Here is an 18,802-nt window from a genome sequence, read left to right on the forward strand (position 1 = left end):
GGGAAAATTCAAGAAAATTTTTCCCATGGGCTCAATTATTAGTTCAATAATAAACTTATATAGATAACTAATTTGAAATATTTAGAGGGAGCTTACATTTGTTATAAATAATGTATTCAGGGGGAGTTCATAGTTGATTAATATGTTGAATTATGTTTGCCATGTATTAAAGGGGAGTATAAATGTCAACATATATGAGATGTTTGTCATCATCAAAACGGGGGAAATTGTCAGCCTAAAGAGCTATACATATTGTAATTTTGATAATAACAAACATGTGTCTTAAGTGATTTGATAAATGTTGTAGAAAAATTCGAATTACCATGGTAACTTCACTGTTCTGAAGAGGTGAGCCACCTCATGAAGCGGCTAGCCGGTTACTTACTGGAATTTACTTATAACGGCTAGTTTTTGGGCTAAATCTCTATAACCTCAAATCCAACTTCACTTTAGAAACTTTTGCAAGCATACACAAGTGCATACAACATATATTGAGCTTTCATTTCATAAATCATCATATATTGAATCATCATTATGCTATAATTTGTATATCCACTCTAAAAGAGAGTTTTGGTTATAATCTTTGTTTTCTTATCAAATTTGTGAGTGGACAAGTGTGAGAAACACTTGGGGTGAAGAGATTGAGAGATAATCTCTTGATTGTAAAGGTTTATTGACGCCTTGGAAGTCAATTGTAAAGAACTTGAAGCCTTGGGAGACTTGGATAGTGAAATTCTCAAGCTTGGTTGGCTTGGAGACGCGGACGTAGGTGGGGATTGCCGAACCACGTAAAAATCATTGTGTTTGCTCTCTTTTCCTTCACTCTTTTATTATTGTGCTTTATTAAATTTATTTATTTTTATTTCATTAAAGGAATATATTGAATTGTTGTGTGGTTTGTTTAATTTAAGTTTTAAAATCCTAATCCACTCACTCTCTTGGGTTATATAACTAGCATTTCAATCCATTGTAGCATGATGATTTGCTAGCCAATCCATCCCCAGAAATCATGAATGTCTAACAGAATCATATATGCTACCATATCTTTATTACCCACTCTTATCATACAATCTCGAAATACACTCTCAACCAACAAAGAATTACCAATCGGTTCAGCCACTACTAAAGTACAATCTAATGGCCTCATTTCTCTATCTACATGCATGGAAAATGCACAAGAAATAAAAGAATGGGTAGAACCTAGATTAATTAAAATATATGCCTCACGGCCAAAAATAGTCAAAATACCTGTCACAACATCTGGAGTAGCATAAGCCTCCTGCTGGGTCAGAAGAAATACACGTGCCTAGGCTTGTGGTCTACTTGGCTAACTCCTCTATTGACTACCACTAGTCTGACATGCATTAGACTGGTAACTATTGGAAAGTGTGGGTTCTCTTCTCTGAGAGCCTTCCTACTCTCGAAACTGATTGCTGAGACTCAAATGGTAATGGCGGTCTCGCCCTGGCACAAGACTGCTACTCGATGTCAAATTTGGACAATCCTTCTTCAAGTGTCTCGGTTGTCCACACTAAAAAAACATGACAACCCACTTAAACACTGTCCCTTGTGAAATTTCCCACAAATATTACACTAAGGGCAATTGCTTTGCCTAAATTACGGCTTTGTTGAACATTGTTGTGACTACTAGAAGGTCTCTTCCCTCCGACAATCTCTGGTCGTCGATTGTACTATTGGCTAGTTGAGAAATCTCTATGCTTCATCTCTATTCTTTGAGTCCTACCACTAGGTTCACTAATTGTGCCAAATAGGGCCTCGCTTGTGCTGTTGCAACTTAGCCCTTTATGCTTCTCTATGACTCCTCTCAATTCTCGTAGTAACTCTAATTAGGGTGCCAAAATCTGTACATTCTATTTCGATTACTATAGTCCTTATGTCCTCTCGAAGACCCCGTTCGAAGCACCTACACTTCTCCCTCTCATTTGGTACAGTAAATGGGGCAAATCTCAATAGCTCAAAAATTTATGCTCGTACTCTTCTACTATCATAGATCCTTATACAAGCGTCATAAACTCATTTACACTGTCCTCCTGATAAATAATGGGAAAGAAATTTATCGAAAAATTCTCTCTAAAAATTTGCCCAAATAATAGCTCCATATCCCTTATACCGATGTAGCATAGACATCCACCAGTGATACACATTACCCTATAATAGAAACTTATTGAAGGATAACCTTTCCTCATCAGTACATCTCAGTACATCATAAATCCTTCGCAGTCTGATTAACCATGACTCTGAGGTCACAAGGTCAGTTGTACCCTCAAAAGTCATAGCCCCCAAATCACGCGCACGCTCAATGGTGTTTTGTGTGCCTGTACGAACTTTAACTGCCTCCGAACAATGTTAGCAACAAACCCTTCAAATCTATCCATAAATTGATCCATAGTATGAGGTACAATTTTCTTAAATATAGTAGAATTTATTTTTAAGCTAACAAGCCCGCTGAGTTTATAATATTTAATTTTAAGAAATGATGACATAAGCAATGACATAAGAAATGATGACATAAGCAATGACATAAGAAATGATGACATAAGCAATGACATAAGAAATGATTATGTAAGCGATGACATAAGCGATGATGTAAGAAGAAGTGTAGAGAAAGTTAAAGAATTCTAGAATTTAGTATGTAATTTATGAAGGTTAATCTCAACCATTGATCAAGAGTTATAGTGGCAAAATCCTAGCCATCCATTAACCTTAAGAAATCCTATAAATACCCCCACCACCTCTCATTTGCAATGCAACCTAGAAATTTCATTCCCTTTTATTCTAAGTCATAATAATAAGAGTAGAGGAATCCTTAACTTAAAAAGATTTAGAGAAGTCAAGATCAAGAGGTGAGTAACACTTCAACTGTAATGTAAGGATAAAATTGTTTTTATACTTAAGTTTAGTTTTAACAATCCCTTTATATTATGATGGCTATTATAATATGATTAGTTATATTCTAAATCTTTATATGGTCGGCCCTGCCACCTAATATGTGATGCTATGGTCAGCTCTGCCGCCTAATATGTGATGTTATGGTCGGCTCTGCCGCCTAATATGTGATGTCATGGTCGGCTCTGCCACTTATACTAAAGACTATTGTTTTTAAATAATGTTGTGTGTTGATTTTGTTATGCATTGAAGAATTTCAAATGTTATAAGTTGCATTGGATGCATGCATATCATGGATTACATTATGAAGAAGACGTTTCAGAAAATGAATTTATGAAAAATAGGTGGTTGTACTACCAGGTGGCAAAGTTCTAAGGAGGGCAAGCCCTCAAAGCTAAGTTGAAAGAAATCTTTTGGGGACGGCAATACGTAACGCCCAAAAGATCAACTAATGAGGCCCAATGGCATATTGTTTAAAGGGTAAAAGTACCGGCCTTGTAGTGCAACATACTTAGGGCCCAAATAAAGTTGTTTTGTATTTTTTAAGTTTATTTGAAGAGCTTAATATGGTCATCCATATGCATCATAATTTATACATGCATTAAAGTGTTATCTTACTGGGCATTAGCTCACTAAGTCCTTACATTGCAGGTAACGATGAGTAGGGCAAACTGGCGCCAAGTCCTAACTAAGACGAAATGCATATGGGCATAACCGACCTTGGGATTTTATGATGGGCTCAACTTTGTATTAATAAAAATAAGTATCTTGGCTTTATGTAATAATTAAGTTTTTAAATAAACTAAGAAATCTCTATATGACTCTTACTTTTCTGTAATAAAGTTTTGTTGGATTGTTCTAAACTTTTAGAATTCGTATTTATATTAAAAGTAACTGTGTTTTTAAGCATTTTTTTAAGTAAATAATATAGTGGAGTGTTACACATAGTAAGTCTCGTTACTAGATGTGGCTTATGTGCACGTAGTATTGACTCACCTACAGTCTCTACTAAGGGCTTCTCTATTGTCCAGTTGTGGAGGTAAACCCAAATCTGCCATAGATCTCATATTGGGTCGACCACGTCTGCACATGCTGATATCTATAAAATGTCATGATATCATTATACGAGATATAAATCTATATGCATCATGAAATAGTCTGCAGAATAAATAACCTAGACTCTAATACCAAAATGACATGACCTGCCCTGACCTATATGTTGTATCCTCGGCGAATCATGCAATCTTAATAACTAAACTCATGGCACGAAATTAATTCATGAAAATATATAAAAAATTGGTCTCTGATATAAACACATAACAACCTTCGTATGTCCTCCGAAAATAAACATTCAAAACTTATATAGTTCATATCTCACTTTACGTACTCACACTACCGTTATATATGTATATATGAAGACATAAGCAACATAAATGTGCTCAATATGCAATTCATTCAACAATGCGTCTTGTGGCCCAACCTTAATTGACTAGAGTGATCTGCACGAAATCATATGGAAACCTGAGAGAAAGGGGAGGTAAATAGAAAAATAGTGAGCTTCTAGCTCAATGAGTGGATATAATTATATATTTAAAAAATATAATAATAAAGTAGTGTACTATTGCTTATACATAATCATGTGACATAACTCCACTCTGAATATCATACATCAGCAGATATGGAGTTTATATTTCATATATGACAAGACTGCACTAAATAGTACCTAGGGGAAAATAACTCTCAATACTCGCCGGGATCATCATCGCGCGAGTAGAGCAGGGGAAATAGTCTCTCAATACCCAGCATAAATAAACTAACTTGCACAGGTAACGTAACCTAACTCTCAATACGCATGCGCGCAGAGTCTATAGGAAATGGTACATATATAGTGACTCGCATTCACATCTCATGTCTCAATCAAACATATAATATGCATACATGTAATCATAACATGACATTAAATCATAATATCAAACATAAATGTTCCACATAATACATAATAGTAATAACAGTATCCGCTCACAGATCCTCTTTCACTATGGAGTTGTTAGGGCTGTTGCGAGTCTTTAAATTCTGGAATTTCTCCTAAAATACAAGATTCAAATATTAACTATTAGAACTAATATAAAACTTATATGTATCATGTAAATTGTATGTAACTGGTCAAACTTCATAAATCTATTACCCACTAGTTTACTAGATATTAATCTAACTATCTAATTATATTTTCCGTAATATGTCTTTTTTTTTTGGTACAATAACGAGCCTATCTTAAGGCTAAGGCAAAACAGTGTGAGGGTATGAAACCCCAGTACAATCATGCAGAAGCCATAAATCAACCCCTGGAGGAGGAGAATTGAAAATGTGCAGACCAACAGGTAAGGATAAAGTAAAGTTTGCAAGGAAGTCAGCTGCAAAGTTAGTTTCTCTGTAGGCATGTTTGATCTGCACTTGCTAGCCTCTGTTCAACATATCCTTGATGCTCCTGATAAGTGATGCATACGCATTTGGCCTAACACTGTCATTAGTCACCAATTGAGTAACACAAATACTGTCAACATCAACTTGAAGCTGTCGAATTCTTATATTCTAGGCCAAGCATAATCCCTGGTAAAGGCTCCATAGCTCAGCTCTAGTTATGGAGCCAACACCAATATTCATGCCAAAACCAATTATCCATTCTCCATCGCAGTTTTGAATTAAGCCCCCAACACTAGATAAACCAGAACTTTTATGGCTTCCATCTGTATTAAGTTTAAACCATGGCCAGCTCGGGGCCACCCATCCAAAATGTTTTTCAACCTTCATGTCAGCAGGAACAAATAAGTTCTGGTTAATCTTCTGAATTTCCTCAGTACGACACTTAATATCCATCACTATGTGGCTCGTGCTATTGGTTACACCATTGTGAAGGTTTTGATTACGCCAAAACCAAAGCCTCCAGATTGTGACTCCAAAAAGACATGTCCAGTCAAAAAACCCTTCATACTTCCACAAGTTCTTCAAATTATATAACATCCAATCTCTGAGATTCAGATTAAAAAACTGTTGCCGGATCTCAAGGGGTAGCAAAGCTAACCAAACATGCTTAGCACCGGGGCAGTCTCTCAAAGCATGGAGAGTATTCTCAATGAGACAGCCACATCTCGCACAGCTCATATCAGCTCCAATGTGCCTTCGGAAAAGTTCAGCCTTAGTTTTTAGTCTATTCTGTCCGACCACCCATAGAAATGTTCTGATACGTTGGGGTCCTCGCCAGTGCCAAACAAAGCTCCAAAAGGAGTGCTCATCATTAACCGTCATTTTTGACAAAGCTAGGTATGCCGATTTAGTTGTAAAATCTCCTAACTTGGAATAAACCCAGTACATTTGATCATCCTCATCAGACACGTTGAGAGGCTTTATCGCAGCAATTTTGAGGAGCAGATGATGAGGCAAAAAATTGGCAAAAAGTCTCAAATTCCAAGCTCCCTCATTAGTGATAAACCTCGCTACACACTCATTGACCTGCTCAAGAGGTATCGGTTGCGAAGCGAAAGCATGCAAAGGGTACATTTTGGTGTTTCTACACCACAATATAGACAGACATAATATCCTTTAACGGTACATCCCGCTAAATTTTCGTATGTCGGGAAGTCATTTATTATTTATAGTAATACAGCCCGCAAATTAAAGTATTCATTTTTGTAAGCATCATATGCCTCAACCCCAACATCCTATAAAGTTTGCAAATCCTCAATAAAAGGTTGTGAATACACATCAATGTCATTACCCAGTTGTTGAAGACCAGAAATCAAGAGGGACAATATCATGAATTTTCATTTTGTGCACAACTATGGTGGAAGATTATAAGTTATAAGAATTTTTATTGGCCAGCAGCTATATGTACTACTAAGAGAGCTATGTGGATTAGCCAACAGCTATATGTACTACTAAGAGACCTGATAGAGCTAGGTGAAGGTTTCTAGGATCGGATGCAAAGGTCGCTTACTTCTCATTTACTAACTTTCAAGATGGTGAGTCAGCCGGATATCAGAGTTTACCATCAACCATCTTCTCATTTGCATGCCAAGTCAAGTCTCTAGTAGTTTCTGATAATTGAAACATGCGCTTAAACCTATGTATATGAGGAAAATACCATAAAACTTTTGCTGGAACCTCTTTCTTATATTGATCTACAGTACCATCTTTTTTCTTCCATCTACATAACCCACAAGTAGGACATTAAAAAAGACCTTCATGCTCTTTTCTTTAAAGTATGCAATCATTTGGGCAAGTATGAATTTTAACATATTCTAAGGCCAAAACTGACATTGTCTTTTTGGCATCATACATAGAGGTTGTAATTTCATTATTTTCAGGGAAAGCATCTGCTAAAACACTCAACAATGCATAAAAACTACTGTCAGACCACCTAAACCTACCCTACACATGGAACAATTTCACTAAAAAACCTAACTTAGTAAATTTTGTGCATCTTAGGTATAAGGGTTTCTCAGCTTGTTCTAACAACTCTTAAATGCCTTAGGGTCCCCACAACAACCCTTATAAGCATCATTAACCATTTTTAACTCATTACCATTGTCAAACTCTATATTTTCTCACTGAAAATAGTTTTCTCTTTGAGTAGAAGGACTTTTACGAATCTGTTCCTCGTGCCAAAACCAATTGTCGTATTTCACATCAAAACCATGCATATATAAATGATCTTTTACAGTTGTAGGTGTTTCAAATGATAAATTCTCACAATCAAGGCATGGACACGTAATGACACTACTGCCTCCAACATTTTTTATAGCAAAATTTATAAATTTCTCGACACCATCTTCATATTCTGTCGACAGTCGATTACATTGAATCCAAGATTTATCCATTTCTGGCTTAACAATTAATGTTCCTGACATATATATAAAACAAAGAAAGAACGTACATACTTAGAATATTTGTCTAATGTTACAGCACCATGTGAAATAAACAAAGTTAAACCTACATGAAGCCATTCAAATTAAACACAATTTGGCCCATATAGTTTTCTCTTTTATATTAAAGAAACAACATACTTTACAGAAAAATATGGTCATGGTCTAGAAACAAATTTAAAAATTACAAATATAGCAACCAAGAAAACTGATAAATAGAAATTCATACTTTTCAAAACTTTACTCTCCTATTATAATAGAAATATAATAAATAAGATAGGCCCCACAACAAACACATTACATAGTATCATAATTATAATTTAAAGATAGGTAAATTTTAAGCAAGTGTATAACAACTTTAAAAAGTTAAATAATAGAGGATAGGAAATGGAACTTACCAAATTAAACACAACAATCTGTTACTATATCCAATTCCAAGAACAATTCCAGCAACAATATTTATTACTGAATTCCAAAACTTGGATTCAAGAAGGCTAAAAAGGTACCAAGAAATTACATTAATCATATAAGTAAGCCTAGGAAGAAATAATAAACTACAACTTCAAATAATATACATTATTAGAGCAAAAATGAAAGCAAACACAAAGAAAAGCTTCAAGTACCTTAATATAATGCCTTCAACAAATCAAGAACACCGAACTGTCACATTTATACAGCAATCACAACTATTTATAGTTGATAAGCAAATGTTATGACTGAAGACAACAACAGTAACAACAACAGTACCAGCAAATGCAAAATAGCTACAACACGACATGCATAGGTAGGAAAGGTGAGAATCCCTCAATTTTACATAACATAATCATTTACTAAAAATCCCACCTCAGGCTTTGTTATAGACAATTCAGGCCAATATTTAAAAAATCAGCTATCATATCATAAAGATATATAAGTTGCAGATTATCTCTAAAATTCATACACTAACACTCATTTAACTTAACGAAGCTTCAATATCAAAATTAACTAGAATAAAAAAAATCACACACAGACGCATGAATATAAATCAAAATTACCTAGAATAAACAAAATTAAAAACATTATGCAATGCGCGAATACAACTCAAAATAGAACTCAATATTTTTAAAGACTATCTTTCTGGGAAATTATTGAATAAATTGATTACCGAAATAAAAGCAATACATGCAAATACATTTCAATTTTTTAAGAAATTATTTACTACTTTACATAAAAGTAGAATGAATAGTCAAAATTAAATACGTACAAATGCAGTAATGACTCACCAGTCACCAGTGGGTGTGAAGCTTCAATTCACCGTCAAGGCTAGGGTTTCAACTTCGACAACAATGATTTGGGTCTTCTTTCACAGTAAGCGATTGGGTTTCAATTAGCATTGACTTCGTCACAGTAAACAGAGACGATTCAGTGACAACCGCAGCAAAGAGATGGTTAAGTGACAACCGCAGTAAAGATAGACGATTGAGTGAAACAATCAAAACGACGCCCAACGATGGGTGTTTGGGTGTTGTTAGTTTGCTATGGCCGACCTTTGAGGGTTTGCTGCAAATGTGCTAATCGATTTTGAGATTCCACAATGAGGCTTGAAATTTTTTTGAACACTTAGAAAAATTTTTGCCTCTTTTCTCACAAAAATATTTTCCCCCATTACAAAACGCAACATTTTATTATTATTATTTTGTTGTTTACGTTTATGGTTTTTCTCAAACACTTGCAAAATACAATGTCTTTTAATTTAAATTTGTTACTTTAACAGAAACGACATCGTTTCACTTCTTTTTTAGTAATAAATATTTTTAAAAATTAAGTCAAACCTGTGCAATTAAAGTCAATATAAAAAATAAGTCTTTCATTCTTGATAGGCAAATAATCTATCACTAGTCTATCATAATTTCTTGATATATGATATTTATATCACCAATATATCATAATCTATTGATAAACAATATTTCTATCACAGTTTTGTCATAAGTGTATGACAAAAAATAAATCTATCACGAATCTATTGTTGTAGGCCTCCAGACCAAAAGTCGTCACACAGAGGACTGTCATAGTAGGCTCTTTTTCTTGTAGTGAGCTAACATATATATTCTATATGTAGATCCTAAATGGGAACAAAATCCTAATACCAGCCACGTAAAAGTATAAGCCAGATTAGCAAACATTTTATATTCCTGCTACATACAGTCTTGAATCAATAACATTACTTTATCTCTTTCCAACAATCATTCAATAAAAACTTGGCATTCACCCACCAATGCTAACCCCATAAAACATTTATACAATCACTAAGTGTTATATAAAAGGCAAAGCAATAGAAATCCAAGTATCAATTACAAACATCCACTACAATAATTATCTAGCACTAAAAAAAAAGGGCAAGAATAGATAGGAACGATAAAATTTAATTAAATATATGAAGATAAACTCTGAACAAGGAAGCCAGAACTTACTTGACAAGCTAACTTCACAATACATGGCATATAATGTAAAATCTATATCAAACTCTTAAACCAAAAAAAAAAAAATTTCTTTACTAATTAATAATTTTTCTCAAATCAATCCAGAGCATTGAAGTCAAAATATTGTGCACAATAATCAAGAGCTACACCTAGATCAAATGAGCTGGAAAGTTTTGATAGAAGCAGGTGACTTTCCAATTTAATGAGTATGTCACGGGTTGCTTGATATATGCCGAAATCATAAGCTAATTTTCCGCGCACACAGTTGTGCTTAACAAAAGTCCGCCTCGATGTGGAGTGCACTTGGAAGCAGGATACACTTAGCACAAAAGCTGGGATGTGCTTAGAAATTGGCCGCTAGCACAAATGATCGACTATGGTGCACTTAGCAAATTATCCAAGTGCAGTTCAAATTCTAGACTTTTCCATAATTGTACATAAGTTAGAAGTTTCTAGGCTTCTTTACTTAGTTCCTTAGAGATATTTATGGAAGTTACTTGGCAGTTTCCTCCCCTAGTACTCCCACACCTATAAATAGTGGTGAACCCCCTCATTTACACACCACACCACACCACGCACACCCACCCACCAGTACACACATATTCTCACACACACTCTTAAGCGCTATTGTAAAAACTCTCTTGTACAATTATTTTTAGTGTGTGGTAAAATACATTTTGGCCATATTGCTCTCTTCTTGCTAGCATTGTCGTAAGTATTTTCTGCTTAGCTACCTTGAGAAGAATCAAAAGGCTTACTTAGCGACTTATGTGTCAGAAGTCATCTAAGTGTTGTACGGGTTTGCTACACAAAACTCCCATTACATGACAAGTGGTATCAGAACTAAGGTTTGCACTTACGAAATCTTGCTTAATGAACAATGGTCAACCCTCCTAGCACAACACAAGAGGGCGTAGTCGGTGTGGAGGTACTGGAGCAAGTTCGTGGCCGCTAGGAGGGACGCACACAAGCTAAGTCCTGCGGCAAGTCCAAGGCTGCTTCCATAGACGCCTTGGATCCTCACATAGCCACACTTGAGACTTCAATGTCCACTGTTCAGGATACCCTCGATATATTGGAATTGAGGGTCGTTGGTCTCGAGGGCGAGTACGGTAAGTTCACAGTAGCCACCAAGGCCCTCATGTAAGACTAAGCCGACTCTCTTCGAGGGGGGTTTCGAGCACTACATGATGAGTTACTTAACTTGCATACCTTTGTGCAAAGTGAGCTACAATCGATCCGTGCGAAGGTTGATGAGGTTCGCTCAGATTGTGCTTGGCACAAGTGCACACTCACACCTAGCCCGACTTCCATAAGCATGAGTGATGTGCCTCACATCGATGTGCCAAAGCCCGACACCTATGATGGTGCACGCAATGCCACCATGGTTGACAACTTCCTCTTTGGGCTAGAGCAATACTTTGATGTCATGGGTGTTCGAGATGAGGTATCGAAGGTAGGCACTGCACTTACATTCCTTCGAGGCACCGCATAATTATGGTGGCAGTGAAAGCATAGCGAGATAGGCAAGGGCATATGCGCCATTAACACATGGGTTGAGTCCAACGAGAACTCCGCAAGCACTTTGCCCCAAGCAATACGGAGAAGGAAGTACGAGCACGCATTCTTCGGCTTAAACAAATGGGTAGCGTTCGCGACTACATCAATGAGTTCACTACCTTTATACTTAAGATCTTCGACATGTCTGGTAAGGATTCTTTCTTCTACTTCCAAGATGGCCTCAAAGATTGGGTCAAGGCAGAGTTAGATAGACGTGGCGTACAAACTCTCAATGACACCATTGTCGTTGCGGAATCATTTGCTGACTACTCTATCTAACCCAAAGACAAGAGGCCTAGCCATGGTAAAGGTGGGGGAGAGGGTCGAAAGGACAAAGGCCACAACCGAAAGGATTGGAGGCAGAAAAAGCCTCAAAGCTACAAGAACGGGCAAAGTAAATCGAAGAAACAACAGCCGCCCAAGTCTCGAAGCCCATGCTTCATATGCAACAGCCCTCATTGGGTACGCGACTGTTTGGAGAAAAATTCGCTCAATACCCTCACCGACCTCCAATGCCTCGGCGCACTCAAGAGCCAGCTGCCTACACCTGCGAAGAAAGAGCTCATGTATGTGAGTACGTCCATCAACGGCCACCCCGTGCGTGCGCTGCTAGACACTGGAGCGACGTGCAACTTCATTTCAGAAAATGAGGCCAAGCGCCTAGGCCTCAAGGTGACGAAGGAAAGAGGCGCCATGAAGGTTGTAAACTCACCTGCCAAGCCCATTGTGGGCACCGCTCAAGGCGTGCGTGTAACACTCGGAACATGGAGCGGAAAGCTTGACTTCTCCATTGTGCCCACATATGACTTCAAAATGGTCCTCGACATAGAATTGTTCGATCAAGTTCGTGCCTTCCCACTACCGGCCACGAACTCCCAAAGCATCATCGATGGGAGTATGGCGTGCATGGTTCCGGCCAAGCACTCAAAGAGTGTGGACAAGACGCTCTCAGTCATGCAATTCAAGAAAGCGTTCTAGAAGGACCCAAGCTTCTGAGTCTCCTTCCGGGAGTTGAATGATGGAGAAGATTGAGGAGACTCACAGAGGTAAGTCTCGCCGTTCATCCAAGAAGTCATCAACGAGTTCAAGGACGTCATGCCTTTAGAATTCCAAAGAAGCTCCCACCTAGACAAGAGGTGGATCTTGAGATCGAATTGGAACAAGGTACAAAGCCATCAGCCTTGGCGCTCTACCGCATGGAGCCACCTGAACTTGAGGAGCTACGGAGGCAACTCTAAGACTTGCTAGACGCAGGTTACATCTGCCTATCGAAGACTCCATTTGGTGCACCCGTGCTTTTCCAAAAGAAGAAATATGGATCCCTTCGGATGTGCATCGCCTATCGAGTGCTCAATAAGAGTACTATTAAGAACAAGTATTCAATCTCCTTGATCGCGGATCTCTTCGACCAACTTGGCAAAGCACGGTACTTCACCAACCTAGACTTACAGTTCGTGTACTATCAAGTGCGCATATCCAAGGAAGACGAGCAAAAAATAATGTACGTAACCAAGTATGGCTCTTTCAAGTTCCATGTTATGTCGTTTGGCCTTACAAATGCACCAGCCACATTTTACACCCTCATTAACAAGGTTCTCCAACCTTTCCTCGACTGTTTCGTTGTCACATACTTGGACGACATCATGGTGTATTGCATCACACTCGAGGAACATGCCCAACATTCATGGCAAGTCCTCCAAGTACTCTGCGACAACGAGCTCTACCTCAAGATGGAGAAGTGCTCGTTTGCTCAAAGAAAGGTAGAGTTCCTCAGCTATAAGATAGGGAATGGAAAATTGATGATGGAGAACTCGAAGGTGAAGGCCATCCTCGGGTTGGAGCCTCCCATCAAAGTGCCCGCACACCGGTCTTTTCTCGAATTTGTGAACTACTACCGTCGCTTCATCAAGGGCTATTCGATAAAAGCGGCGCTCTTGACCGATTTACTCAAGAAGAATCGAGCATGGCATTGGTCCGAAGGATGCCAAAGCCCATTCGAGGAGTTGAAGAAGGCTATCTTTGAGGAACTCATCCTCATTTTTCCAGATTATAGAAAGCCATTCGAAGTGCAAACAGATGCCTCCAACTTTTCCATTAGCGGAGTCATTATACGAGAAGGCCACCCACTAGCGTTTGAGAGTTGGAAGCCCAACGACACGGAATGCCGCTACACGGTCCAAGAGAAGGAAATGATCGCCATCATTCATTGCCTACGCGTGTGGTAACACTACTTGCTTGGCTCACACTTCGTGATCCTAACGGACAATGTAGCTAGGAGCTACTTCCAAACGTAAAAGAAGTTGAGCCATAAGCAAGTAAGGTGGCAAGACTTCCTCACAGAATTCGACTATCAGCTCGAGTACAAGCTCGAAAAAGCCGACGTCATCTTAAGTCTCAAAGCAGAATTGGCAACACTTTACAGGAGCCAACCGAACTTCGACCTTGTCTCACAGTTCAAGAAGGTCTCCACAAGACCCGCTAGCAAAGGAGTTTTTGAAGAAAGTTCTTGAGGGCAAGACAAGGCGATTTTGGCAAGACGAAGACACTCTCCTCACTAAAGGAGATCGACTCTTCGTGCTTAGGTGGGAAAATCTACGCAAAGAAGTGATCAAGGAGTGCCACAACTCAAAGTGGGCTGGCCACCTGAAGTAGAGTGCACAACTCCACTCGTCCAAGCCTCGTACTTTTGCCTGCACATGAAAGATGACATTGAGGCATATGTGCGGACTTGTTTTATGTGACAACAAGACAAGACGGATCACCAACTTCCGGCAGGATTGTTGGAGCCCTACCAATAGCATCAAGGCCATGGGAGAGTGTCACCATGGACTTTATCTTGGCCTTACCCAAGTCTGAAGGGTGCAGAAGCATTGTGGTCGTGGTCGACTGTTATAGTAAGTATGTGACTTTCATCGACGCACTAACTGATTGCAAAGCGGATGAAGCTGCCTACCTATTCATCAAGCACATCATAAAGTTGTGGGTAGTTCCGAAGAGTATTGTGAGCAATCAAGACCCATGATTCACCAAACTCTTTTAGATGGAGCTCTTCAAGTTGTTGGGAATCAATCTCAAGTTCTTAATAAGCTTCCATCCGTAAACCGATGGACAAACTGAGTGCATTAACAGCCTCCTTAAGATGTATTTGAGGCACTACGTGATCGCTCACCAGCGAGATTGGGCTAAGTTGTTGGATGTTGCCTAATTCTCCTACATTCTTCAACAAAGTGAGGCTACGAGCAAAAGTCCTTTCGAGATCATCATGGGGTTTCAACCTATGATGCTCAAGCCATAGCCTCTACTTATGGTGGAAAAAGCCCAAGGGCTCACAAGCTCGCCCGCAAATGGCACAAGGAAACAGACATCACACTAGCTTGTCTCGACAAACCCACACGAAGAATGAAGAAATGAACTTATTCGAGGAGATGCCACGTCGAGTACAAGGAAGGCGACCAAGTTATAGTGAAACTCCTACCCCAACAATTCAAGACTTTGCGGAAAATCCACCAGGGGTTAGTGAAGTGATACGAGGGGCCTTTCGAAGTTGTACGACATGTCGGCAATGTCTCGTACCAACTCAAATTTCTGCCAAGACGCAAGATTCATTTGGTCTTCCACGTGAGCTTGCTCAAGCCATACCATGAAGATGAGGAAGACCCAAGCTGAGGTGTGTCAAGACGTGCCCCAACCGCCGTTGTCACTGCGTATGACAAGGATGTGGAATACATCCTCGCCGATCGAGTCATTCGTAGAAAGGGCATACCAGTGTACAACGAGTACTTGGTGAAGTGTAGAAACCTCCCCGAGAGCAAAGCAACGTGGGAATGTGAAGAAGACCTATGGTAATTTGCAGAGTATGTCTAAAGTTATAAGCACGAGGGCATGACAAGGATGCCGCGAGCATAGGTGGGGGAGGATTGTCACGAGCCGCTTGAATATGCCAAAATCATAAGCTAATTTTATGTGCATGGTTGTGCTTAGCAAAAGTCCGCCTCGATACAGAGTGCGCTTAGAAGTGGGTTACGCTTAGCACCAAAGGCGGGATGCGCTTAAAATTAGGATGTGCTTAGAAATGGGCCAACACAAATGACCAGCCGTGGTGCGCTTAGCAAATTATCCAAGCTTGGCCCAAATTATAGACTTTTGCACAATTGTACATAAGCTAGAAGTTTCTAGGCTTCATCACTTAGGTCCCTAGAGATATTTATGGAAGTTGCTAGGAAGTTTCCTCCTCTAGTACTCCCACACCTATAAATAGGGGTGAGCCCCCTTATTTGCACACCACATCACACCACACACGCACATTGACCAACACACACACATTCTCACACACGCTCTCAAGCACTATTATAAAAGCTCCCTTGTAAATTATTTTTAGTGAGTAATAAAATTCATTTTGGCCATATTGCTCTCTTCTCGCTAGCATTGTTGCAAGCATTTTCCACTTAGGTAGCTTGAGAAGAATCGAAAGGCTTACTTTGCGACTTGTGTGCTAGAAGTCATCTAAGTGCTGCACGGGTTTGTTGTGCAAAACTCTCATCCCGTGACAAGTAGCTCTGCTGAAGAAAAATAGCCTTGTGTTTCCAGAAAATTCAATTAAATTGCACCAAAAATGTTTGTCAAATATCTTTCACTCTATTTAGCTCAAAAACAATTGAATTTCATAAGAAAAAATCTATGCAATTAATGACATGAGAAACATCTAATCAACAGCCAAACAATAAACGAAAATGAAAAGACAAACGTGGACTTACAAAAGTCTGCCCACTATAAATGTCAATTATGTATCAACTTGTATCAAACATAAGTAAGGAAATAAGTTATCCTATTAAATCAGAAATAAACTGAATCCATATATAATCGATAGTATTACAATGGAAAACCATCTACATGCATTGAAGGATTTAGGGTTTGGAGAATTACTAAACAATGAAACAATTAAATCTTTTAGAAAGGAAGGACTTTAGTCCAATGGAGAATTGAAATTTCTTCTTAAATTAGAAAAATTTTATTAAAACTAAAACTAAATTAATTTTTTTAAATCTACTAATAATTGCTTACTAAAAGAGTTGGATATTATTTTGCGCAGTCTAGTATATATAATTTTCCATTTAAAGCGCTGGAATATGAACTTACTTAATTACGACTTAAACATTATATAAAACCTAAAAAGGAAGAAAATTTTCATAAATCTTGAGATTAAATAGAAATAAAACTGAGAATGGGAAAATATCATTCTCAAAATCTAGAAGGTACAAAATCTTTCTTTTAGGAATCCAAAATATTTGTTAAAAAAATTTCACATGTATCATTTTGCATTACTTGGAATATATTAGGAAATTGGAAATCAAAATTAGGCAGTTGGCTTTACCTGTTTACTATATCAAAAAAAAATTCCATATATTCTTGGTAGAAAACAAAAAATTGGGCGCATAGCAGAGGACAACAGCTTCAATGCATTGCAGATAAGAGAGATTGTAGTGCGCAGTAGAGAAGAAAGTCTGCAATGAATGGTGCAGACAGAGCCTGCAGTGAGTGGAATTTTGTGTTCTTCAACAAATTTGACTTAGGGTTTGTTGAAAGTGAGGGTTTGGATTGAGGGTTTGTTAGGAGTGTGGGCTTCGATTTGCTTCCAATTTATTGAATCAATATTTTCTTGGCCCTTGTTTTGTTTGTTGATTTTAGATTTAGGGTTTCAGTAGAAAGAGAGGGGGAATTGATTTTGGAAGGAGAGGGAAGCGAGAAGTTAAAAAGTTCCAACTGTTTAATTTATATTTTATAGTGATAACATTTTAGCAATAAGAATGACGCCGTTTAGATTTAGGGAAATTAAATAAAATTAAAATAACTCTCTAATTAGTATCAATACTTGGTTACAATACTATATAAGAAGCGTTAGAAATTGCTTAGGTTATCAAATGTTGATACTTTTTTATTTAGTATTAGAAACTTAGTATCAGTGTTTCTCATTTTTCTAATAGTGGTATTCATACTTTAGATGATATTATCTCAATATTACCACATAATGGTTACCTTTATATTTTACTCTTGATCTTGAGGGTTTGAATCCCTCTTGTGTGTATAGTGAAGATTGATTTTCTTTCACATTACAACATTCGATTTGAATGCAAAATAACTGTAAACAACGGAGTATAAATTTTATGGTGTGTTTTCTTATAAGGAATGAGAATAAAAATTAAGGATGAGAATGTGCTTATTTGTTTAAATAAGAGATGAAATAGGAATCAAAGTGGTGGGTCCCATTTAAAATTGAAAATGATTATTAAAGCTCTTATTCCCATGGGGAGATGGAAATAGAAATTCCATTTCTTAAAGTGTTCATATTACCTCCTTTAAAATTTTAAAATTCTCATTTTATTCTTCCTTATTATTATTATTATTATTATTATTATTATTATTATTATTATTATTATAGTAATTTTATTATTAATATTAATTATAATGATTAATAATTATAATAGTGCTACTATTATAATAATAGTTACTATTATCAAAATAATTATTACTCTAATAACATTGTTAATATAAAATTATTATTATTATTATAAATGATGAAAATAATCAACTAAAGTCAGTCTACTAACTTGTAATTCCAAGATAAAATAAATACATTAATAGAAATACATTTTATTTCGATTTTGATCCCACAGTTAAAGTAAATTATAAGATGATTTTTGAATATTTTATTCACTATTAAATGTAAGATATTTACGATGATGACTAAAAATATAAAAGCCTCAAATTGATAGACACAAAGAACAAGCTGCAATCTAGTGTTGAAAAATTCATAATTACATATAGTTAATTAGCACGTCAAGTTAGAATTTTGTTTTTGGTTTTTAAATAGTATTATTGCAACCAAAATTTTTTTTCCCACATGTGACCGGGTTTGAATATCAAACCCTTATATCATCTAAAAGAATTTTTTTTTTTCTT

At 37.3% G+C, this 18,802-nt stretch overlaps 1 protein-coding gene across 1 annotated transcript in view; it reads left to right on the forward strand.

Annotated features, from left to right (window-relative positions):
- The window catches only part of LOC18038147 (probable LRR receptor-like serine/threonine-protein kinase At3g47570), a 96,847-nt gene that overhangs the window by 64,602 nt on the left and 13,443 nt on the right, over positions 1 to 18,802 (forward strand). The window lies entirely within an intron of this gene.

Source organism: Citrus clementina, unplaced genomic scaffold, assembly GCF_000493195.1.
Source record: "Citrus clementina cultivar Clemenules unplaced genomic scaffold, Citrus_clementina_v1.0 scaffold_6, whole genome shotgun sequence".
NCBI lineage: Eukaryota > Viridiplantae > Streptophyta > Magnoliopsida > Sapindales > Rutaceae > Citrus > Citrus x clementina.